Source organism: Bombina bombina, chromosome 3 (assembly GCF_027579735.1).
Source record: "Bombina bombina isolate aBomBom1 chromosome 3, aBomBom1.pri, whole genome shotgun sequence".
Lineage (NCBI taxonomy): Eukaryota > Metazoa > Chordata > Amphibia > Anura > Bombinatoridae > Bombina > Bombina bombina.
The window spans coordinates 26021815-26034114 of NC_069501.1; positions in this window are offsets into that span (position 1 = coordinate 26021815).

Sequence of the window (12300 nt, forward strand, 5' to 3'; positions counted from 1 at the left end):
GTCTTTGTGTGTTTTCTGAGGCTGTCTCTGTTGGTGTTTCCTTGGGTGTATGTGCAAGTTTGAGTTTGTGTGTGTGTGTCCATTGTCTGTTCTTTTTTAGGACATTTTGACTTTGCATTTTTTTATCATGCATGTCACACAACATTGATTTAGGGGATGCAAGGTGCATAAATGTTTCCTCCTGTGAGTGTTTCTGTGGGTGTCTGTGTTTATGTCTTTGTGCTTTAGTTTGTGTCTCTATGAGTGTGTATGTATTTTTTTCTGTGGGTCTCTCTGTGAGGGTGAGTGTGTATGTCTTTGTGCATTTTCTGTGGATGTCTGTGAGGGTGTGTGCATATGTCTTTGAGCTTTTTCTATGGGTGTCTCTGTGAGGGTGTGTGTATGTTTATCTTTGTGTATTTTCTCTGGATGCCTCTGTGAGGGTGGGTGTGTATGTCTGGGTTTTCTGGGGATGTCTGTGAGGGTGTGTTTGTGTGTGTGTGTGTGTGTGTGTATGTATGTCTGTGTTTTCTGTGGATGTCTCTGTGAGGATGTGTGTTTTCTATGGGTGTCTCTGTGAGGGTGTGTGTCTTTGTGTGTTTTCTGTGGATGTCTCAGTGAGGGTGTGTGTATGTATGCCTTTCTTTGTTTTATGTGGTTGTCTCTGTGTGTATGTCTTTGTGTGTTTTCTGTGGGTGTCTCTGTGTGTGTGTATGTCTTTGTGTGTTTTCTGAAGCTGTCTCTGTCGGTGTTTCCTTGGGTGTATGTGCAAGTTTGAGTTTGTGTGTGTGTGTCCATTGTCTGTTCTTTTTTAGGACATTTTGACCTTACTACTGATTATTCACATCTTTCTACAGACTGAGACTAATGAGACCTTTCCGGAAGTCACCAATCCACCATTTAACCTTTATATTATTGTTTAGACAGTTCAGGGCACTTACTTTCAGCCACTGCATCCTGTTGTCATCATTTACAAAAAGATAATCAGAACTCCATATTTTGTTTTCTAAATCTAATTTTTTTACAAAACTGTAGTCTACCTCACTACTTGTCAGGTTAATGTAAACAAGTGCTGAGTGTCTGTTTGGGTGTCTGTGTCTGAGTGTGTTTCTTTGCGTGTCTGCTAGAGTGTCTATATGTGAATCCTTATGTGTGAGTGTGTGTGTTTCAGTGTATGAGTGTGTCTGTGTGTGTGTATGTTACTACCTTTACAACGTTTCCAATTTTAAATAGACACTGATCAATGGTTAATTCAGGGGCCCCAAAATTTCTAGTGGCGGCCCTGTATATATATATATATATATATATATATATATATATATATATATATATACTGTATATATCTCACATTGCTGATAATATATATATATATACTGTATATATCTCACATTGCTGATAATATATATATATATATATATATATATATACTGTATATATCTCACATTGCTGATAACTGGTTTTAGTTAATATAGAAGAGAGAAGTCTAAAAAAAAATCATTACATTTTTTAGTAGCTCAGCCTTGCCACCAATATGCAAAGTACACTTGAAGATCCCATATTACTGATCTACCATTTCCTGCTTTATGAGAGAGCTATAAACTACTCCCCGGCAGCTCACACAGAACAGTAGCAACTAGCACGGAGCAGCCGCCCACGTGAGCTCCTGCTCCGTTATACTTTCTGCCCAAATCTGAGTGTTAGCAGGCAGAGAGCACAGTTTATCCCCGTGTGTCTACCAACAAGGGTTTCAGAAAAAAAAAACAGCAGCACCCTCTGGCAGAGCAGACACGGGGCAGAAAGAAATAATGGAAACTTTTTTTATTATTATTATTTAAGGGGAGGTAAGCTTATACTAAAGGCATACGAACTGTACTATTTCTTTAAGGAAAATCAGCATTTAGGCTCAGTGCTCGGGAGGAGCCCTGCAGTGTGGCTAGCGCCCCGGGCAGCTGCCAACTTCGCCCGCCCCCAAAACGGCCCTGGTTATAGGGAGCGGTTATATGGTGCAATAGTAAGGAGTTATAAGGAGGGTTATATGGTGCAATAGGAGGAGTTATAGGAAGGGTTATATGGTGCGATAGGTGGAGTTATAGGGAGGTTTATATGGTGCAATAGGAGAAGTTTTAGGGAGGGTTATATGGTGCAATAGGAGGAGTTATAGGGAGCGGTTATATGGAGCAATAGGAGGTGTTTTAGGGAGCGGTTATATGGTGCAATAGGAGGAGTTATAGGGAGCGGTTATATGGTGCAATAGGAGGAGTTATAGGGAGGGTTATATGGTGCAATAGGAGGAGTTATAGGGAGCGGTTATATGGAGCAATAGGAGGTGTTTTAGGGAGCGGTTATATGGCGCAATAGGAGGAGTTATAGGGAGCGGTTATATGGTGCAATAGGAGGAGTTATAGGGAGCGGTTATATGGTGCAATAAGAGGAGTTATAGGGAGCGGTTATATGGTGCAATAGGAGGAGTTATAAGGAGGGTTATATGGAGCAATAAGAGGAGTTATAGGGAGGGTAATATGGAGCAATAAGAGGAGTTATAGGGAGGGTTATATGGAGCAATATGAGGAGTTATAGGGAGGGTAATATGGAGCAATAGGAGGAGTTTTAAGGAGGGTTATATGGTACAATAGGATGAGTTATAGAGAGGGTTATATGGGAGGGTAGGGAGGGTAATATGGAGCAATAAGAGGAGTTATAGGGAGGGTTATATGGAGCAATATGAGGAGTTATAGGGGAGGTAATATGGAGCAATAGGAGGAGTTTTAAGGAGGGTTATATGGTACAATAGGATGAGTTATAGAGAGGGTTATATGGTGCAATAGGAGGAGTTATAGGGAGGGTTATATGGTGCAATAGGATGAGTTATAGGGAGGGTTATATGGTGCAATGGGATGAGTTATAGGGAGGGTTATATGGTGCAATAGGATGAGTTATAGGGAGGGTTATATGGTGCAATGGGATGAGTTAAAGGAAGGGTTATATGGTGCGATAGGTGGAGTTATAGGGAGGGTTATATGGTGCAATAGGAGAAGTTTTAGGGAGGGTTATATGGTGCAATAGGAGGAGTTATAGGGAGCGGTTATATGGAGCAATAGGAGGTGTTTTAGGGAGCGGTTATATGGCGCAATAGGAGGAGTTATAGGGAGCGGTTATATGGTGCAATAGGAGGAGTTATAGGGAGCGGTTATATGGTGCAATAGGAGGAGTTATAGGGAGCGGTTATATGGTGCAATAGGAGGAGTTATAAGGAGGGTTATATGGAGCAATAGGAGGAGTTATAGGGAGGGTTATATGGTGGAATATCAGTAATTATAGGGAGGGTTATATGGTGCAATAGGAGGAGTTATAGGGAGGGTTATATGGTGGAATATGAGTAATTATAGGGAGGGTTATATGGTGCAATAGGAGGAGTTATACATTGTTAAAATTAGACATTTCCTTACACAAGATACAACCAAGATTTTAATCCACTCTCTCATCCTTTCCCGCCTCGACTACTGCAATTCCGTCCTCTCTGGTCTACCTAGCTATCGCACAGCTCCTTTAGAATCCATTATGAATGCCTCTGCCAGATTCATCTTCCTTACTCGTCGCTCTTCATCTGCTGCACCTCTCTGCCAATCCCTTCACTGGCTTCCTCTTGCCTCTAGGATTAAACATAAAATCCTCACCCTGACATATAAAGCTCTCAACTGCACTGCTCCCCCCTAGATCTCAGAACTTGTCTCTAGATACTCTCCCTCCCGTCCCCTTCGATCAGCTCAGGATCTCCTCCTCTCCTCCTCTCTTGTTACTTCCTCACATTCCCGTTTACAGGACTTCTCCAGACTGGCCCCCATCTTGTGGAATTCCCTGCCTCGCTCCATAAGACTCTCCCCTAGTTTTAACAGCTTCAAGCACTCCCTAAAAACATTACTATTCAGGGATGCATACAACCAACACTAACCTTTCCCAACTCCATTGCTTTCCCCTTGAACCCCTTAGAATGTAAGCCTATGGGACCAGCTGTTTACAGATCGCTTCATAAGACCCGACTACAACAGTGAAACTCTCGGCAGGGCCCTCTACCCACTTGACTCCTACAAAAGCTATCCTTTACACCGACTATGTTTACAGCGCTGCGGAATCTGTTGGCGCTCTACAAATACCTGATAATAAATAATAATAAGGGTTATATGGTGCAATAGGTGGACTTATAGGGAGGGTTATATGGTGCAATAGGAGGAGTTTTAGGGAGGGTTATATGGTGCAATAGGAGGAGTTATAGGGAGGGTTATTTAGTGCAATAGGAGGAGTTATAGGGAGGGTTATATGGAGCAATATGAGGAGTTATAGGAAGGGTTATATGGTGCAATAGGATGAGTTATAGGGAGAGTTATATGGTGCAATAGGATCAGTTATAGGGAGGGTTATATGGTGCAATAGAAGGAGTTATAGGGAGGGTATTATGGTGTAATAGGAGGCGTTATAGGGAGGGTACTATGGAGCAATAGGAGGAGTTATAGGGAGCGGTTATATGGTGCAATAGGAGGAGTTATAGGGAGCGGTTATATGGTGCAATAGGAGGAGTTATAAGGAGGGTTATATGGAGCAATAGGAGGAGTTATAGGGAGGGTTATATGGTGGAATATCAGTAATTATAGGGAGGGTTATATGGTGCAATAGGAGGAGTTATAGGGAGGGTTATATGGTGGAATATGAGTAATTATAGGGAGGGTTATATGGTGCAATAGGAGGAGTTATACATTGTTAAAATTAGACATTTCCTTACACAAGATACAACCAAGATATTAATCCACTCTCTCATCCTTTCCCGCCTCAACTACTGCAATTCCGTCCTCTCTGGTCTACCTAGGTATCGCACAGCTCCTTTACAATCCATTATGAATGCCTCTGCCAGATTCATCTTCCTTACTCGTCGCTCTTCATCTGCTGCACCTCTCTGCCAATCCCTTCACTGGCTTCCTCTTGCCTCTAGGATTAAACATAAAATCCTCACCCTGACATATAAAGCTCTCAACTGCACTGCTCCCCCCTAGATCTCAGAACTTGTCTCTAGATACTCTCCCTCCCGTCCCCTTCGATCAGCTCAGGATCTCCTCCTCTCCTCCTCTCTTGTTACTTCCTCACATTCCCGTTTACAGGACTTCTCCAGACTGGCCCCCATCTTGTGGAATTCCCTGCCTCGCTCCATAAGACTCTCCCCTAGTTTTAACAGCTCCAAGCACTCCCTAAAAACATTACTATTCAGGGATGCATACAACCAACACTAACCTTTCCCAACTCCATTGCTTTCCCCTTGAACCCCTTAGAATGTAAGCCTATGGGACCAGCTGTTTACAGATCGCTTCATAAGACCCGACTACAACAGTGAAACTCTCGGCAGGGCCCTCTACCCACTTGACTCCTACAAAAGCTATCCTGTACACCGACTATGTTTACAGCGCTGCGGAATCTGTTGGCGCTCTACAAATACCTCATAATAAATAATAATAAGGGTTATATGGTGCAATAGGTGGACTTATAGGGAGGGTTATATGGTGCAATAGGAGGAGTTTTAGGGAGGGTTATATGGTGCAATAGGAGGAGTTATAGGGAGGGTTATTTAGTGCAATAGGAGGAGTTATAGGGAGGGTTATATGGAGCAATATGAGGAGTTATAGGAAGGGTTATATGGTGCAATAGGATGAGTTATAGGGAGAGTTATATGGTGCAATAGGATCAGTTATAGGGAGGGTTATATGGTGCAATAGGAGGAGTTATAGGCAGTATTATATGGTGCAATAGAAGGAGTTATAGGGAGGGTATTATGGTGTAATAGGAGGCGTTATAGGGAGGGTACTATGGAGCAATAGGAGGAGTTATAGGGAGGGTAATATGGAGCAATAGGATAAGTTATAGGGAGCGGTTATATGGTGCAACAGGAGGAGTTATAGGGAGGCTAATATGGAGCAATGGGAGGAGTTATAGGGAGTGGTTATATGGTGCAATAGGAACAGTTATAGGGAGGGTTATATGGAGCAATAGGAGGAGTTATAGGGAGGGTTATATGGTGCAATAGGATTAGTTATAGGGAGGGTTATATGGTACAATAGGAGGAATTATAGGGAGGGTTATATGGTGCAATGTGAGGAGTTATAGCGAGGGTATTATGGTGCAATAGGAGCAGTTATAGGGAGGGCTATATGGTGCAATAAGATGAGGTATAGGGAGGGTTATATGGAGCAATAGGAGGAGTTATAGGGAGGATAATATGGAGCAATAGGAGTTATAGGGAGGGTAATATGGAGCAATATAAGGAGTTATAGGGAGGGTATATGGTGCAATAGGAGGAGTTATAGGGAGGGTTATATGGAGCAATAGGAGGAGTTTTAGGGAGGGTTATATGGTGCAATAGGATGAGTTATAGAGAGGGTTATATGGTGCAATAGGAGGAGTTTTAGGGAGCGGTTATATGGTGCAATAGGAGGAGTTATAGGGAGGGTTATATGGTGCAATAGGAGGAGTTATAGGAAGGGTTATATGGTGCAATAGGATGAGTTATATGGAGGGTTATATGATGCAATAGGTGGAGTTATAGGGAGGGTAATATGGAGCAATAAGAGGAGTTATAGGGAGGGTAATATGGAGCAATAAGAGGAGTTATAGGGAGGGTTATATGGAGCAATATGAGGAGTTATAGGGAGGGTAATATGGAGCAATAGGAGGAGTTTTAAGGAGGGTTATATGGTACAATAGGATGAGTTATAGAGAGGGTTATATGGTGCAATAGGAAGAGTTATAGGGAGGGTTATATGGTGCAATAGGATGAGTTATAGGGAGGGTTATATGGTGCAATGGGATGAGTTATATGGAGGGTTATATGATGCAATAGGTGGAGTTATAGGGAGGGTTATATGGTGCAATAGGAGGAGTCATAAGGAGGGTTATATGGTGCAATAGGAAGAGTTATAGGGAGGGTTATATGGTGCAATAGGAGGAGTTATAGGGAGGGTTATATGGTGCAATAGGAGGAGTTATACATTGTTAAAATTAGACATTTCCTTACACAAGATACAACCAAGATATTAATCCACTCTCTCATCCTTTCCCGCCTCAACTACTGCAATTCCGTCCTCTCTGGTCTACCTAGGTATCGCACAGCTCCTTTACAATCCATTATGAATGCCTCTGCCAGATTCATCTTCCTTACTCGTCGCTCTTCATCTGCTGCACCTCTCTGCCAATCCCTTCACTGGCTTCCTCTTGCCTCTAGGATTAAACATAAAATCCTCACCCTGACATATAAAGCTCTCAACTGCACTGCTCCCCCCTAGATCTCAGAACTTGTCTCTAGATACTCTCCCTCCCGTCCCCTTCGATCAGCTCAGGATCTCCTCCTCTCCTCCTCTCTTGTTACTTCCTCACATTCCCGTTTACAGGACTTCTCCAGACTGGCCCCCATCTTGTGGAATTCCCTGCCTCGCTCCATAAGACTCTCCCCTAGTTTTAACAGCTCCAAGCACTCCCTAAAAACATTACTATTCAGGGATGCATACAACCAACACTAACCTTTCCCAACTCCATTGCTTTCCCCTTGAACCCCTTAGAATGTAAGCCTATGGGACCAGCTGTTTACAGATCGCTTCATAAGACCCGACTACAACAGTGAAACTCTCGGCAGGGCCCTCTACCCACTTGACTCCTACAAAAGCTATCCTGTACACCGACTATGTTTACAGCGCTGCGGAATCTGTTGGCGCTCTACAAATACCTCATAATAAATAATAATAAGGGTTATATGGTGCAATAGGTGGACTTATAGGGAGGGTTATATGGTGCAATAGGAGGAGTTTTAGGGAGGGTTATATGGTGCAATAGGAGGAGTTATAGGGAGGGTTATTTAGTGCAATAGGAGGAGTTATAGGGAGGGTTATATGGAGCAATATGAGGAGTTATAGGAAGGGTTATATGGTGCGTTAGGATGAGTTATAGGGAGAGTTATATGGTGCAATAGGATCAGTTATAGGGAGGGTTATATGGTGCAATAGGAGGAGTTATAGGCAGTATTATATGGTGCAATAGAAGGAGTTATAGGGAGGGTATTATGGTGTAATAGGAGGCGTTATAGGGAGGGTACTATGGAGCAATAGGAGGAGTTATAGGGAGGGTAATATGGAGCAATAGGATAAGTTATAGGGAGCGGTTATATGGTGCAACAGGAGGAGTTATAGGGAGGCTAATATGGAGCAATGGGAGGAGTTATAGGGAGTGGTTATATGGTGCAATAGGAACAGTTATAGGGAGGGTTATATGGAGCAATAGGAGGAGTTATAGGGAGGGTTATATGGTGCAATAGGATTAGTTATAGGGAGGGTTATATGGTACAATAGGAGGAATTATAGGGAGGGTTATATGGTGCAATGTGAGGAGTTATAGCGAGGGTATTATGGTGCAATAGGAGCAGTTATAGGGAGGGCTATATGGTGCAATAAGATGAGGTATAGGGAGGGTTATATGGAGCAATAGGAGGAGTTATAGGGAGGATAATATGGAGCAATAGGAGTTATAGGGAGGGTAATATGGAGCAATATAAGGAGTTATAGGGAGGGTATATGGTGCAATAGGAGGAGTTATAGGGAGGGTTATATGGAGCAATAGGAGGAGTTTTAGGGAGGGTTATATGGTGCAATAGGATGAGTTATAGAGAGGGTTATATGGTGCAATAGGAGGAGTTTTAGGGAGCGGTTATATGGTGCAATAGGAGGAGTTATAGGGAGGGTTATATGGTGCAATAGGAGGAGTTATAGGAAGGGTTATATGGTGCAATAGGATGAGTTATAGGGAGGGTAATATGGAGCAATAAGAGGAGTTATAGGGAGGGTAATATGGAGCAATAAGAGGAGTTATAGGGAGGGTTATATGGAGCAATATGAGGAGTTATAGGGAGGGTAATATGGAGCAATAGGAGGAGTTTTAAGGAGGGTTATATGGTACAATAGGATGAGTTATAGAGAGGGTTATATGGTGCAATAGGAAGAGTTATAGGGAGGGTTATATGGTGCAATAGGATGAGTTATAGGGAGGGTTATATGGTGCAATGGGATGAGTTATATGGAGGGTTATATGATGCAATAGGATGAGTTATAGGGAGGGTTATATGGTGCAATGGGATGAGTTAAAGGAAGGGTTATATGGTGTGATAGGTGGAGTTATAGGGAGGGTTATATGGTGCAATAGGAGAAGTTTTAGGGAGGGTTATATGGTGCAATAGGAGGAGTTATAGGGAGCGGTTATATGGAGCAATAGGAGGTGTTTTAGGGAGCGGTTATATGGTGCAATAGGAGGAGTTATAGGGAGCGGTTATATGGTGCAATAGGAGGAGTTATAGGGAGCGGTTATATGGTGCAATAGGAGGAGTTATAGGGAGCGGTTATATGGTGCAATAGGAGGAGTTATAAGAAGGGTTATATGGAGCAATAGGAGGAGTTATAGGGAGGGTTATATGGTGGAATATCAGTAATTATAGGGAGGGTTATATGGTGCAATAGGAGGAGTTATAGGGAGGGTTATATGGTGGAATATGAGTAATTATAGGGAGGGTTATATGGTGCAATAGGAGGAGTTATACATTGTTAAAATTAGACATTTCCTTACACAAGATACAACCAAGATTTTAATCCACTCTCTCATCCTTTCCCGCCTCGACTACTGCAATTCCGTCCTCTCTGGTCTACCTAGCTATCGCACAGCTCCTTTACAATCCATTATGAATGCCTCTGCCAGACTCATCTTCCTTACACGTCGCTCTTCATCTGCTGCACCTCTCTGCCAATCCCTTCACTGGCTTCCTCTTGCCTCTAGGATTAAACATAAAATCCTCACCCTGACATATAAAGCTCTCAACTGCACTGCTCCCCCCTAGATCTCAGAACTTGTCTCTAGATACTCTCCCTCCCGTCCCCTTCGATCAGCTCAGGATCTCCTCCTCTCCTCCTCTCTTGTTACTTCCTCACATTCCCGTTTACAGGACTTCTGCAGACTGGCCCCCATCTTGTGGAATTCCCTGCCTCGCTCCATAAGACTCTCCCTTAGTTTTAACAGCTTCAAGCACTCCCTAAAAACATTACTATTCAGGGATGCATACAACCAACACTAACCTTTCCCAACTCCATTGCTTTCCCCTTGAACCCCTTAGAATGTAAGCCTATGGGACCAGCTGTTTACAGATCGCTTCATAAGACCCGACTACAACAGTGAAACTCTCGGCAGGGCCCTCTACCCACTTGACTCCTACAAAAGCTATCCTGTACACCGACTATGTTTACAGCGCTGCGGAATCTGTTGGCGCTCTACAAATACCTGATAATAAATAATAATAAGGGTTATATGGTGCAATAGGTGGACTTATAGGGAGGGTTATATGGTGCAATAGGAGGAGTTTTAGGGAGGGTTATATGGTGCAATAGGAGGAGTTATAGGGTGGGTTATTTAGTGCAATAGGAGGAGTTATAGGGAGGGTTATATGGAGCAATATGAGGAGTTATAGGAAGGGCTATATGGTGCAATAGGATGAGTTATAGGGAGAGTTATATGGTGCAATAGGATCAGTTATAGGGAGGGTTATATGGTGCAATAGGAGGAGTTATAGGCAGTATTATATGGTGCAATAAAAGGAGTTATAGGGAGGGTATTATGGTGTAATAGGAGGCGTTATAGGGAGGGTACTATGGAGCAATAGGAGGAGTTATAGGGAGGGTAATATGGAGCAATACGATAAGTTATAGGGAGGGTTATATGGTGCAACAGGAGGAGTTATAGGGAGGCTGTTACAGAAGCATTAGTTATTTTGTTGTGAAGAGCTTATTTCCCAGCAGCAATGCCTGAACCAGCAAGCCAGCGCCTAAGAAGGGCTCCAAGAAAACCGTAACAAGTATCATTTCATAAAGAGTTAACTCTTTTTTTTCAGCTTTTAGAAACTATTGTCTAATCACCTCTGGAGCCAGACTGCTAATTGATAAGATGAACTTGTAAACTTGTTATCTTAAGTACTGTAATCCTATTGTGGCCTGTCAAAGGACAGTGCTCTCTATCTAAATGTGTGATGGGGGATTTTGTGCTTCCCCCCCTCTCCCCCTGGGAGTGCCCTGTGTGCATGTAACCTTAATAAAAAGCAGGCTGGGCATCCCAGTCCTGAGTTCTTGTTTGACCCTCAATCGCAGCGTTGACTCGTTTTTGTGGGCAGAAGGGTATCCTAGCGGTACTGCAGCTAAGGGAGATTATTCTATATTTGCGAGACTCATATAGAATACTATGGAAAGCAGCTTCTCCCCTCTTTAGCAATAGGGATCCAGGCTACTAAGCGGTCCATCTCTCAGCGAGACTAAGGGTAACCGTAACATTTGGCGGCAGCGGCGGGATTTTCCTGGATTTCCTAGGAGAGGTACAGAACGGATGGAGAGCGCTTACGAAAAATTGAAGCGTACAACCCAAAAGGATTTACTTGAAAGCAGAGGGGGGTACGCCAGCAACCGGCCGAGGAGAGAGCTGATCGCAGAATTGACCGAACTGGATCAGAGCTTCACAATGGCGGAAACACCGACCACGATTAGTGACGAAAAAACCAGGATTGTTCGGGAAAGGCTCTCATTATACGGGCCGAACCCCTCCATGGAATTGGTACAGCAGTTGATGGCAGAGGCGGACGAGGATATACGAGAGACTCGAGCCCACGAACTCAACCTAGCGAATGCACACCGCAATGCTGAAGCCCCGCAGGTAATCATCCCTGTCGAAAATGCTGGGAGGCCCAAGATACCCTATGCGGCATTTCGATCCTTCCTAGAGAGCGAGACAGGGATTGATGAATATTTGGCGGACTTCGAAAGGCAATGTGCCCTGCACCAGATTCCCAACAGAGAGTGGCCCACGATATTGTCTGGGAAACTATCCGGGCGAGCCCTGGAAGCCTTTCGTACTCTGGGTGCTGAGGAAGTGACACAGTATGAGCTAGTTAAGGAGACACTGTTGCGACGGTATGCTGTAACTCCGGACACGTATCGCAGACAGTTTCGGGGCACGGAAAAGAAGCCTAACGATACCCATATGGAATGGGCGCACCGAATGCGGAGAGCGGCAAATCACTGGCTGAGCGGAAGTAAAGCGGTGACTGGGGAGGAAATTTTACAATTGTTTCTCTTAGAACATTTTTATAATGGCATGGAACAGCAAGGGAAGGAATGGCTGCGAGACAGGCGGCCTTCTACCTTAGAAGAAGCAGCCAAATTGGCCGATGAACATTATGACTCCCGTCTTCACGAACCCATGAACTACCGAGCT